Source organism: Pseudophryne corroboree, chromosome 4, assembly GCF_028390025.1.
Source record: "Pseudophryne corroboree isolate aPseCor3 chromosome 4, aPseCor3.hap2, whole genome shotgun sequence".
Classification (NCBI taxonomy): domain Eukaryota; kingdom Metazoa; phylum Chordata; class Amphibia; order Anura; family Myobatrachidae; genus Pseudophryne; species Pseudophryne corroboree.
In genome coordinates this window covers 31,190,688-31,204,648 of record NC_086447.1, presented here as the reverse complement: position 1 = coordinate 31,204,648, position 13,961 = coordinate 31,190,688, and the positions used below count along the sequence as shown (strand labels likewise).

Genomic DNA, 13,961 nt, shown 5'->3' with positions numbered 1-13,961 from the left:
CAAACAGTTGTTGTGATTTCCATATTGGACACTATATGCATTTGAAAAGTGCTCAAGCATTGGTGGTATAGTGGTGAGCATAGCTGCCTTCCAAGCAGTTGACCCGGGTTCGATTCCTGGCCAATTCATCCTTTTCCTTATGTGCTGTTTTCGCACTTATAGTTGTTGCTTAAGATATGCTCAGATGACAAGGTCCATAGGAAATGTTAAAATCTTTGTAGAAATCATGATTCCTTCTTAGCAGATGACTTTTGATTCCACCACTGCCTGATTAAAGATTTGTAAACACATTTTACAAAGTTCACTGAGGTGCCATATGCAAGTACATCAAAGGTCTTTTCTTTTCTCAGTTTTGATACCAGTGTATATCAGTTCAATGGTGCATAAAAACCTTAAGTATGGATGAGCCTAAATCTTGAATTGTGAATGTCATGCAATTTGCCAATTTTGTTTAAATATCTACCACCAATGGTGCTACAGCGCAGGCTATAAATATCTTTCAAACAGTTGTTGTGATTTCCATATTGGCCACAATATGCACTTGAAAAGTGCTCAAGCATTGGTGGTATAGTGGTGAGCATAGCTTCCTTCCAAGCAGTTGACCCGGGTTCGATTCCCGGCCAATACATTCTATTCTTTATGTGCTGTTTTCACACTTATAGTTGTTGCTTAAGATATGCTCAGATGACAAGGTCCATAGAAAATTTTTAATTCTTTGTAGAAATCATGATTCCTTCTTAGCAGATGACTTTTGATTCCACCACTGCTTGATTAAAGATTTGTAAATATATTTTACAAAGTTCACTGAGGTGCCATATGCAAGTACATCAAAGGTCTTTTCTTTTCTCAGTTTTGATACCACTGTATATCAGTTCAATAGTGCATAAAAACCTTAAGTATGGATGAGCCTAAATCTTGAATTGTGAATGCCATGCAATTTGACAATTTTGTTTGAATATCTTCCACCAATGGTGCTACAGCGCAGGCTATAAATATCTTTCAAACAGTTGTTGTGATTTCCATATTGGCCAATATGTGCATTTGAAAAGTGCTCAAGCATTGGTGGTATAGTGGTGAGCATAGCTGCCTTCCAAGCAGTTGACCTGGGTTTGATTCCCGGCCAATTCATCCTTTTCCTTATGTGCTGTTTTCGCACTTATAGTTGTTGCTTAAGATATGCTCAGATGACAAGGTCCATAGAAAGTGTTAAAATCTTTGTAGAAATCATGATTCCTTCTTAGCAGATGACTTTTGATTCCACCACTGCTTGATTAAAGATTTGTAAATATATTTTACAAAGTTCACTGAGGTGCCATATGCAAGTACATCAAAGGTCTTTTCTTTTCTCAGTTTTGATACCACTGTATATCAGTTCTATGGGGCATAAAAACCTTAAGTATGGATGAGCCTAAATCTTGAATTGTGAATGTCATTCAATTTGCCAATTTTGTTTGAATATCTTCCACCAATGGTGCTACAGCGCAGGCTATAAATATCTTTCAAACAGTTGTTGTGATTTCCATATTGGCCACTATATGCTTTTGAAAAGTGCTCAAGCATTGGTGGTATAGTGGTGAGCAAAGCTGCTTTCCAAGCAGTTGACCCGGGTTCGATTCCCGGCCAATTCATCCTTTTCCTTATGTGCTGTTCTCGCACTTATAGTTGTTGCTTAAGATATGCTCAGATGACAAGGTCCATAGGAAATGTTAAAATCTTTGTAGAAATCATGATTCCTTCTTAGCAGATGACTTTTGATTCCACCACTGCCTGATTAAAGATTTGTAAACACATTTTACAAAGTTCACTGAGGTGCCATATGCAAGTACATCAAAGGTCTTTTCTTTTCTCAGTTTTGATACCAGTGTATATCAGTTCAATGGTGCATAAAAACCTTAAGTATGGATGAGCCTAAATCTTGAATTGTGAATGTCATGCAATTTGCCAATTTTGTTTGAATATCTTCCACCAATGGTGCTACAGCGCAGGCTATAAATATCTTTCAAACAGTTGTTGTGATTTCCATATTGGCCACTATATGCATTTGAAAAGTGCTCAAGCATTGGTGGTATAGGGGTGAGCATAGCTGCCTTCCATGCAGTCGATCCGGGTTCGATTCCCGGCCAATTCATCATTTTCCTTATGCGCTGTTTTCGCACTTATAGTTGTTGCTTAAGATATGCTCAGATGACAAGGTCCATTGGAAATGTTAAAATCTTTGTAGAAATCATGATTCCTTCTTAGCAGATGACTTTTGATTCCACCACTGCCTGATTAAAGATTTGTAAACACATTTTACAAAGTTCACTGAGGTGCCATATGCAAGTACATCAAAGGTCTTTTCTTTTCTCAGTTTTGATACCACTGTATATCAGTTCAATGGTGCATAAAAACCTTAAGCATGGATGAGCCTAAATCTTGAATTGTGAATGTCATGCAATTTGCCAATTTTGTTTAAATATCTACCACCAATGGTGCTACAGCGCAGGCTATAAATATCTTTCAAACAGTTGTTGTGATTTCCATATTGGCCACAATATGCACGTGGAAAGTGCTCAAGCATTGGTGGTATAGTGGTGAGCGTAGCTTCCTTCCAAGCAGTTGACCCGGGTTCGATTCCCGGCCAATACATTCTTTTCCTTATGTGCTGTTTTCACACTTATAGTTGTTGCTTAAGATATGCTCAGATGACAAGGTCCATAGAAAATTTTTAATTCTTTGTAGAAATCATGATTCCTTCTTAGCAGATGACTTTTGATTCCACCACTGCTTGATTAAAGATTTGTAAATATATTTTACAAAGTTCACTGAGGTGCCATATGCAAGTATATCAAAGTTCTTTTCTTTTCTCAGTTTTGATACCACTGTATATCAGTTCAATGGTGCATAAAAACCTTAAGTATGGATGAGCCTAAATCTTGAATTGTGAATGCCATGCAATTTGACAATTTTGTTTGAATATCTTCCACCAATGGTGCTACAGCGCAGGCTATAAATATCTTTCAAACAGTTGTTGTGATTTCCATATTGGACACTATATGCATTTGAAGAGTGCTCAAGCATTGGTGGTATAGTGGTGAGCATAGCTGCCTTCCAAGCAGTTGACCCGGGTTCGATTCCCGGCCAATTCATCCTTTTCCTTTTGTGCTGTTTTCGCACTTATAGTTGTTGCTTAAGATATGCTCAGATGACAAGGTCCATAGGAAATGTTAAAATATTTGTAGAAATCATGATTCCTTCTTAGCAGATGACTTTTGATTCCACCACTGCCTGATTAAAGATTTGTAAACACATTTTACAAAGTTCACTGAGGTGCCATATGCAAGTACATCAAAGGTCTTTTCTTTTCTCAGTTTTGAAACCAGTGTATATCAGTTCAATGGTGCATAAAAACCTTAAGTATGGATGAGCCTAAATCTTGAATTGTGAATGTCATGCAATTTGCCAATTTTGTTTAAATATCTACCACCAATGGTGCTACAGCGCAGGCTATAAATATCTTTCAAACAGTTGTTGTGATTTCCATATTGGCCACAATATGCACGTGGAAAGTGCTCAAGCATTGGTGGTATAGTGGTGAGCATAGCTTCCTTCCAAGCAGTTGACCCGGGTTCGATTCCCGGCCAATACATTCTTTTCCTTATGTGCTGTTTTCACACTTATAGTTGTTGCTTAAGATATGCTCAGATGACAAGGTCCATAGAAAATTTTTAATTCTTTGTAGAAATCATGATTCCTTCTTAGCAGATGACTTTTGATTCCACCACTGCTTGATTAAAGATTTGTAAATATATTTTACAAAGTTCACTGAGGTGCCATATGCAAGTACATCAAAGTTCTTTTCTTTTCTCAGTTTTGATACCACTGTATATCAGTTCAATGGTGCATAAAAACCATAAGTATGGATGAGCCTAAATCTTGAATTGTGAATGCCATGCAATTTGACAATTTTGTTTGAATATCTTCCACCAATGGTGCTACAGCGCAGGCTATAAATATCTTTCAAACAGTTGTTGTGATTTCCATATTGGCCACTATATGCTTTTGAAAAGTGCTCAAGCATTGGTGGTATAGTGGTGAGCAAAGCTGCTTTCCAAGCAGTTGACCCGGGTTCGATTCCCGGCCAATTCATCCTTTTCCTTATGTGCTGTTCTCGCACTTATAGTTGTTGCTTAAGATATGCTCAGATGACAAGGTCCATAGGAAATGTTAAAATCTTTGTAGAAATCATGATTCCTTCTTAGCAGATGACTTTTGATTCCACCACTGCCTGATTAAAGATTTGTAAACACATTTTACAAAGTTCACTGAGGTGCCATATGCAAGTACATCAAAGGTCTTTTCTTTTCTCAGTTTTGATACCAGTGTATATCAGTTCAATGGTGCATAAAAACCTTAAGTATGGATGAGCCTAAATCTTGAATTGTGAATGTCATGCAATTTGCCAATTTTGTTTGAATATCTTCCACCAATGGTGCTACAGCGCAGGCTATAAATATCTTTCAAACAGTTGTTGTGATTTCCATATTGGCCACTATATGCATCGAAAAAGGGCTCAAGCATTGGTGGTATAGTGGTGAGCATAGCTGCCTTCCAAGCAATTGACTCGGGTTCGATTCCCGGCCAATGCATCCTTTTCCTTATGTGCTGTTTTCGCACTTATAGTTGTTGCTTAAGATATGCTCAGATGACAAGGTCCATTGGAAATGTTAAAATCTTTGTAGAAATCATGATTCCTTCTTAGCAGATGACTTTTGATTCCACCACTGCCTGATTAAAGATTTGTAAACACATTTTACAAAGTTCACTGAGGTGCCATATGCAAGTACATCAAAGGTCTTTTCTTTTCTCAGTTTTGATACCACTGTATATCAGTTCAATGGTGCATAAAAACCTTAAGCATGGATGAGCCTAAATCTTGAATTGTGAATGTCATGCAATTTGCCAATTTTGTTTAAATATCTACCACCAATGGTGCTACAGCGCAGGCTATAAATATCTTTCAAACAGTTGTTGTGATTTCCATATTGGCCACAATATGCACGTGGAAAGTGCTCAAGCATTGGTGGTATAGTGGTGAGCGTAGCTTCCTTCCAAGCAGTTGACCCGGGTTCGATTCCCGGCCAATACATTCTTTTCCTTATGTGCTGTTTTCACACTTATAGTTGTTGCTTAAGATATGCTCAGATGACAAGGTCCATAGAAAATTTTTAATTCTTTGTAGAAATCATGATTCCTTCTTAGCAGATGACTTTTGATTCCACCACTGCTTGATTAAAGATTTGTAAATATATTTTACAAAGTTCACTGAGGTGCCATATGCAAGTATATCAAAGTTCTTTTCTTTTCTCAGTTTTGATACCACTGTATATCAGTTCAATGGTGCATAAAAACCTTAAGTATGGATGAGCCTAAATCTTGAATTGTGAATGCCATGCAATTTGACAATTTTGTTTGAATATCTTCCACCAATGGTGCTACAGCGCAGGCTATAAATATCTTTCAAACAGTTGTTGTGATTTCCATATTGGACACTATATGCATTTGAAGAGTGCTCAAGCATTGGTGGTATAGTGGTGAGCATAGCTGCCTTCCAAGCAGTTGACCCGGGTTCGATTCCCGGCCAATTCATCCTTTTCCTTTTGTGCTGTTTTCGCACTTATAGTTGTTGCTTAAGATATGCTCAGATGACAAGGTCCATAGGAAATGTTAAAATATTTGTAGAAATCATGATTCCTTCTTAGCAGATGACTTTTGATTCCACCACTGCCTGATTAAAGATTTGTAAACACATTTTACAAAGTTCACTGAGGTGCCATATGCAAGTACATCAAAGGTCTTTTCTTTTCTCAGTTTTGAAACCAGTGTATATCAGTTCAATGGTGCATAAAAACCTTAAGTATGGATGAGCCTAAATCTTGAATTGTGAATGTCATGCAATTTGCCAATTTTGTTTAAATATCTACCACCAATGGTGCTACAGCGCAGGCTATAAATATCTTTCAAACAGTTGTTGTGATTTCCATATTGGCCACAATATGCACGTGGAAAGTGCTCAAGCATTGGTGGTATAGTGGTGAGCATAGCTTCCTTCCAAGCAGTTGACCCGGGTTCGATTCCCGGCCAATACATTCTTTTCCTTATGTGCTGTTTTCACACTTATAGTTGTTGCTTAAGATATGCTCAGATGACAAGGTCCATAGAAAATTTTTAATTCTTTGTAGAAATCATGATTCCTTCTTAGCAGATGACTTTTGATTCCACCACTGCTTGATTAAAGATTTGTAAATATATTTTACAAAGTTCACTGAGGTGCCATATGCAAGTACATCAAAGTTCTTTTCTTTTCTCAGTTTTGATACCACTGTATATCAGTTCAATGGTGCATAAAAACCTTAAGTATGGATGAGCCTAAATCTTGAATTGTGAATGCCATGCAATTTGACAATTTTGTTTGAATATCTTCCACCAATGGTGCTACAGCGCAGGCTATAAATATCTTTCAAACAGTTGTTGTGATTTCCATATTGGCCACTATATGCATTTGAAAAGTGCTCAAGCATTGGTGTTATAGTGGTGAGCATGGCTGTCTTCCAAGCAGTTGACCCGGGTTCGATTCCCGGCCAATTCATCCTTTTCCTTATGTGCTGTTTTCGCACTTATAGTTGTTGCTTAAGATATGCTCAGATGACAAGGTCCATAGGAAATGTTAAAATCTTTGTAGAAATCATGATTCCTTCTTAGCAGATGACTTTTGATTCCACCACTGCCTGATTAAAGATTTGTAAACACATTTTACAAAGTTCACTGAGGTGCCATATGCAAGTACATCAAAGGTCTTTTCTTTTCTCAGTTTTGATACCAGTGTATATCAGTTCAATGGTGCATAAAAACCTCAAGTATGGATGAGCCTAAATCTTGAATTGATAATGTCATGCAATTTGCCAATTTTGTTTAAATATCTACCACCAATGGTGCTACAGCGCAGGCTATAAATATCTTTCAAACAGTTGTTGTGATTTCCATATTGGCCACAATATGCACTTGAAAACTGCTCAAGCATTGGTGGTATAGTGGTGAGCATATCTTCCTTCCAAGCAGTTTACCCGGGTTCGATTCCCGGCCAATACATTCTTTTCCTTATGTGCTGCTTTCACACTTATAGTTGTTGCTTAAGATATGCTCAGATGACAAGGTCCATAGAAAATTTTAAATTCTTTGTAGAAATCATGATTCATACTTAGCAGATGACTTTTGATTCCACCACTGCTTGATTAAAGATTTGTAAATATATTTTACAAAGTTCACTGAGGTGCCATATGCAAGTACATCAAAGGTCTTTTCTTTTCTCAGTTTTGATACCACTGTATATCAGTTCAATGGTGCATAAAAACCTTAAGTATGGATGAGCCTAAATCTTGAATTGTGAATGCCATGCAATTTGACAATTTTGTTTGAATATCTTCCACCAATGGTGCTACAGCGCAGGCTATAAATATCTTTCAAACAGTTGTTGTGATTTCCATATTGGACACTATATGCATTTGAAAAGTGCTCAAGCATTGGTGGTATAGTGGTGAGCATAGCTGCATTCCAAGCAGTTGACCCGGGTTCGATTCCTGGCCAATTCATCCTTTTCCTTATGTGCTGTTTTCGCACTTATAGTTGTTGCTTAAGATATGCTCAGATGACAAGGTCCATAGGAAATGTTAAAATCTTTGTAGAAATCATGATTCCTTCTTAGCAGATGACTTTTGATTCCACCACTGCCTGATTAAAGATTTGTAAACACATTTTACAAAGTTCACTGAGGTGCCATATGCAAGTACATCAAAGGTATTTTCTTTTCTCAGTTTTGATACCAGTGTATATCAGTTCAATGGTGCATAAAAACCTTAAGTATGGATGAGCCTAAATCTTGAATTGTGAATGTCATGCAATTTGCCAATTTTGTTTAAATATCTACCACCAATGGTGCTACAGCGCAGGCTATAAATATCTTTCAAACAGTTGTTGTGATTTCCATATTGGCCACAATATGCACGTGAAAAGTGCTCAAGCATTGGTGGTATAGTGGTGAGCATAGCTTCCTTCCAAGCAGTTGACCCGGGTTCGATTCCCGGCCAATACATTCTTTTCCTTATGTGCTGTTTTCACACTTATAGTTGTTGCTTAAGATATGCTCAGATGACAAGGTCCATAGAACATTTTTAATTCTTTGTAGAAATCATGATTCCTTCTTAGCAGATGACTTTTGATTCCACCACTGCTTGATTAAAGATTTGTAAATATATTTTACAAAGTTCACTGAGGTGCCATATGCAAGTACATCAAAGGTCTTTTCTTTTCTCAGTTTTGATACCACTGTATATCAGTTCAATGGTGCATAAAAACCTTAAGTATGGATGAGCCTAAATCTTGAATTGTGAATGCCATGCAATTTGACAATTTTGTTTGAATATCTTCCACCAATGGTGCTACAGCGCAGGCTATAAATATCTTTCAAACAGTTGTTGTGTTTTCCATATTGGACACTATATGCATTTGAAGAGTGCTCAAGCATTGGTGGTATAGTGGTGAGCATAGCTGCCTTCCAAGCAATTGACCCGGGTTCGATTCCCGGCCAATTCATCCTTTTCCTTTTGTGCTGTTTTCGCACTTATAGTTGTTGCTTAAGATATGCTCAGATGACAAGGTCCATAGGAAACGTTAAAATCTTTGTAGAAATCATGATTCCTTCTTAGCAGATGACTTTTGATTCCACCACTGCCTGATTAAAGATTTGTAAACACATTTTACAAAGTTCACTGAGGTGCCATATGCAAGTACATCAAAGGTCTTTTCTTTTCTCAGTTTTGAAACCAGTGTATATCAGTTCAATGGTGCATAAAAACCTTAAGTATGGATGAGCCTAAATCTTGAAATGTGAATGTCATGCAATTTGCCAATTTTGTTTAAATATCTACCACCAATGGTGCTACAGCGCAGGCTATAAATATCTTTCAAACAGTTGTTGTGATTTCCATATTGGCCACAATATGCACGTGAAAAGTACTCAAGCATTGGTGGTATAGTGGTGAGCATAGCTTCCTTCCAAGCAGTTGACCCGGGTTCGATTCCCGGCTAATACATTCTTTTCCTTATGTGCTGTTTTCACACTTATAGTTGTTGCTTAAGATATGCTCAGATGACAAGGTCCATAGAAAATTTTTAATTCTTTGTAGAAATCATGATTCCTTCTTAGCAGATGACTTTTGATTCCACCACTGCTTGATTAAAGATTTGTAAATATATTTTACAAAGTTCACTGGGGTGCCATATGCAAGTACATCAAAGTTCTTTTCTTTTCTCAGTTTTGATACCACTGTATATCAGTTCAATGGTGCATAAAAACCTTAAGTATGGATGAGCCTAAATCTTGAATTGTGAATGCCATGCAATTTGACAATTTTGTTTGAATATCTTCCACCAATGGTGCTACAGCGCAGGCTATAAATATCTTTCAAACAGTTGTTGTGATTTCCATATTGGCCACTATATGCATTTGAAAAGTGCTCAAGCATTGGTGTTATAGTGGTGAGCATAGCTGTCTTCCAAGCAGTTGACCCGGGTTCGATTCCCAGCCAATTCATCCTTTTCCTTATGTGCTGTTTTCGCACTTATAGTTGTTGCTTAAGATATGCTCAGATGACAAGGTCCATAGGAAATGTTAAAATCTTTGTAGAAATCATGATTCCTTCTTAGCAGATGACTTTTGATTCCACCACTGCCTGATTAAAGATTTGTAAACACATTTTACAAAGTTCACTGAGGTGCCATATGCAAGTACATCAAAGGTCTTTTCTTTTCTCAGTTTTGATACCAGTGTATATCAGTTCAATGGTGCATAAAAACCTTAAGTATGGATGAGCCTAAATCTTGAATTGATAATGTCATGCAATTTGCCAATTTTGTTTAAATATCTACCACCAATGGTGCTACAGCGCAGGCTATACATATCTTTCAAACAGTTGTTGTGATTTCCATATTGGCCACAATATGCACTTGAAAACTGCTCAAGCATTGGTGGTATAGTGGTGAGCATATCTTCCTTCCAAGCAGTTTACCCGGGTTCGATTCCCGGCCAATACATTCTTTTCCTTATGTGCTGCTTTCACACTTATAGTTGTTGCTTAAGATATGCTCAGATGACAAGGTCCATAGAAAATTTTAAATTCTTTGTAGAAATCATGATTCCTACTTAGCAGATGACTTTTGATTCCACCACTGCTTGATTAAAGATTTGTAAATACATTTTACAAAGTTCACTGAGGTGCCATATGCAAGTACATCAAAGGTCTTTTCTTTTCTCAGTTTTGATACCACTGTATATCAGTTCTATGGTGCATAAAAACCTTAAGTATGGATGAGCCTAAATCTTGAATTGTGAATGTCATGCAATTTGCCAATTTTGTTTGAATATCTTCCACCAATGGTGCTACAGCGCAGGCTATAAATAGCTTTCAAACAGTTGTTGTGATTTCCATATTGGACACTATATACATTTGAAAAGTGCTCAAGCATTGGTGGTATAGTGGTGAGCATAGCTGCCTTCCAAGCAGTTGATCCGGGTTCGATTCCTGGCCAATTCATCCTTTTCCTTATGTGCTGTTTTCGCACTTATAGTTGTTGCTTAAGATATGCTCAGATGACAAGGTCCATAGGAAATGTTAAAATCTTTGTAGAAATCATGATTCCTTCTTAGCAGATGACTTTTGATTCCACCACTGCCTGATTAAAGATTTGTAAACACATTTTACAAAGTTCACTGAGGTGCCATATGCAAGTACATCAAAGGTCTTTTCTTTTCTCAGTTTTGATACCAGTGTATATCAGTTCAATGGTGCATAAAAACCTTAAGTATGGATGAGCCTAAATCTTGAATTGTGAATGTCATGCAATTTGCCAATTTTGTTTAAATATCTACCACCAATGGTGCTACAGCGCAGGCTATAAATATCTTTCAAACAGTTGTTGTGATTTCCATATTGGCCACAATATGCACTTGAAAAGTGCTCAAGCATTGGTGGTATAGTGGTGAGCATAGCTTCCTTCCAAGCAGTTGACCCGGGTTCGATTCCCGGCCAATACATTCTATTCTTTATGTGCTGTTTTCACACTTATAGTTGTTGCTTAAGATATGCTCAGATGACAAGGTCCATAGAAAATTTTTAATTCTTTGTAGAAATCATGATTCCTTCTTAGCAGATGACTTTTGATTCCACCACTGCTTGATTAAAGATTTGTAAATATATTTTACAAAGTTCACTGAGGTGCCATATGCAAGTACATCAAAGGTCTTTTCTTTTCTCAGTTTTGATACCACTGTATATCAGTTCAATAGTGCATAAAAACCTTAAGTATGGATGAGCCTAAATCTTGAATTGTGAATGCCATGCAATTTGACAATTTTGTTTGAATATCTTCCACCAATGGTGCTACAGCGCAGGCTATAAATATCTTTCAAACAGTTGTTGTGATTTCCATATTGGCCAATATGTGCATTTGAAAAGTGCTCAAGCATTGGTGGTATAGTGGTGAGCATAGCTGCCTTCCAAGCAGTTGACCTGGGTTTGATTCCCGGCCAATTCATCCTTTTCCTTATGTGCTGTTTTCGCACTTATAGTTGTTGCTTAAGATATGCTCAGATGACAAGGTCCATAGAAAGTGTTAAAATCTTTGTAGAAATCATGATTCCTTCTTAGCAGATGACTTTTGATTCCACCACTGCCTGATTAAAGATTTGTAAACACATTTTACAAAGTTCACTGAGGTGCCATATGCAAGTACATCAAAGGTCTTTTCTTTTCTCAGTTTTGATACCACTGTATATCAGTTCTATGGTGCATAAAAACCTTAAGCATGGATGAGCCTAAATCTTGAATTGTGAATGTCATGCAATTTGCCAATTTTGTTTAAATATCTACCACCAATGGTGCTACAGCGCAGGCTATAAATATCTTTCAAACAGTTGTTGTGATTTCCATATTGGCCACTATATGCATTTGAAAAGTGCTCAAGCATTGGTGTTATAGTGGTGAGCATAACTGTCTTCCAAGCAGTTGACCCGGGTTCGATTCCCAGCCAATTCATCCTTTTCCTTATGTGCTGTTTTCGCACTTATAGTTGTTGCTTAAGATATGCTCAGATGACAAGGTCCATAGGAAATGTTAAAATCTTTGTAGAAATCATGATTCCTTCTTAGCAGATGACTTTTGATTCCACCACTGCCTGATTAAAGATTTGTAAACACATTTTACAAAGTTCACTGAGGTGCCATATGCAAGTACATCAAAGGTCTTTTCTTTTCTCAGTTTTGATACCAGTGTATATCAGTTCAATGGTGCATAAAAACCTTAAGTATGGATGAGCCTAAATCTTGAATTGATAATGTCATGCAATTTGCCAATTTTGTTTAAATATCTACCACCAATGGTGCTACAGCGCAGGCTATACATATCTTTCAAACAGTTGTTGTGATTTCCATATTGGCCACAATATGCACTTGAAAACTGCTCAAGCATTGGTGGTATAGTGGTGAGCATATCTTCCTTCCAAGCAGTTTACCCGGGTTCGATTCCCGGCCAATACATTCTTTTCCTTATGTGCTGCTTTCACACTTATAGTTGTTGCTTAAGATATGCTCAGATGACAAGGTCCATAGAAAATTTTAAATTCTTTGTAGAAATCATGATTCCTACTTAGCAGATGACTTTTGATTCCACCACTGCTTGATTAAAGATTTGTAAATACATTTTACAAAGTTCACTGAGGTGCCATATGCAAGTACATCAAAGGTCTTTTCTTTTCTCAGTTTTGATACCACTGTATATCAGTTCTATGGTGCATAAAAACCTTAAGTATGGATGAGCCTAAATCTTGAATTGTGAATGTCATACAATTTGCCAATTTTGTTTGAATATCTTCCACCAATGGTGCTACAGCGCAGGCTATAAATAGCTTTCAAACAGTTGTTGTGATTTCCATATTGGACACTATATACATTTGAAAAGTGCTCAAGCATTGGTGGTATAGTGGTGAGCATAGCTGCCTTCCAAGCAGTTGATCCGGGTTCGATTCCTGGCCAATTCATCCTTTTCCTTATGTGCTGTTTTCGCACTTATAGTTGTTGCTTAAGATATGCTCAGATGACAAGGTCCATAGGAAATGTTAAAATCTTTGTAGAAATCATGATTCCTTCTTAGCAGATGACTTTTGATTCCACCACTGCCTGATTAAAGATTTGTAAACACATTTTACAAAGTTCACTGAGGTGCCATATGCAAGTACATCAAAGGTCTTTTCTTTTCTCAGTTTTGATACCAGTGTATATCAGTTCAATGGTGCATAAAAACCTTAAGTATGGATGAGCCTAAATCTTGAATTGTGAATGTCATGCAATTTGCCAATTTTGTTTAAATATCTACCACCAATGGTGCTACAGCGCAGGCTATAAATATCTTTCAAACAGTTGTTGTGATTTCCATATTGGCCACAATATGCACTTGAAAAGTGCTCAAGCATTGGTGGTATAGTGGTGAGCATAGCTTCCTTCCAAGCAGTTGACCCGGGTTCGATTCCCGGCCAATACATTCTATTCTTTATGTGCTGTTTTCACACTTATAGTTGTTGCTTAAGATATGCTCAGATGACAAGGTCCATAGAAAATTTTTAATTCTTTGTAGAAATCATGATTCCTTCTTAGCAGATGACTTTTGATTCCACCACTGCTTGATTAAAGATTTGTAAATATATTTTACAAAGTTCACTGAGGTGCCATATGCAAGTACATCAAAGGTCTTTTCTTTTCTCAGTTTTGATACCACTGTATATCAGTTCAATAGTGCATAAAAACCTTAAGTATGGATGAGCCTAAATCTTGAATTGTGAATGCCATGCAATTTGACAATTTTGTTTGAATATCT

At 37.1% G+C, this 13,961-nt stretch overlaps 2 non-coding genes across 2 annotated transcripts; both read left to right on the top strand.

Moving 5' to 3' along the window:
• The first annotated feature begins 3,056 nt into the window (after nt 1–3,056).
• Nucleotides 3,057–3,128, top strand: TRNAG-UCC (transfer RNA glycine (anticodon UCC)). The gene has a single exon. It is a non-coding gene; the product is annotated as a tRNA-Gly (tRNA).
• Nucleotides 3,129–5,556: 2,428 nt separating this feature from the next.
• On the top strand, nt 5,557–5,628 carry TRNAG-UCC (transfer RNA glycine (anticodon UCC)). Its single transcript has one exon. It is a non-coding gene; the product is annotated as a tRNA-Gly (tRNA).
• Nucleotides 5,629–13,961: the final 8,333 nt, after the last annotated feature.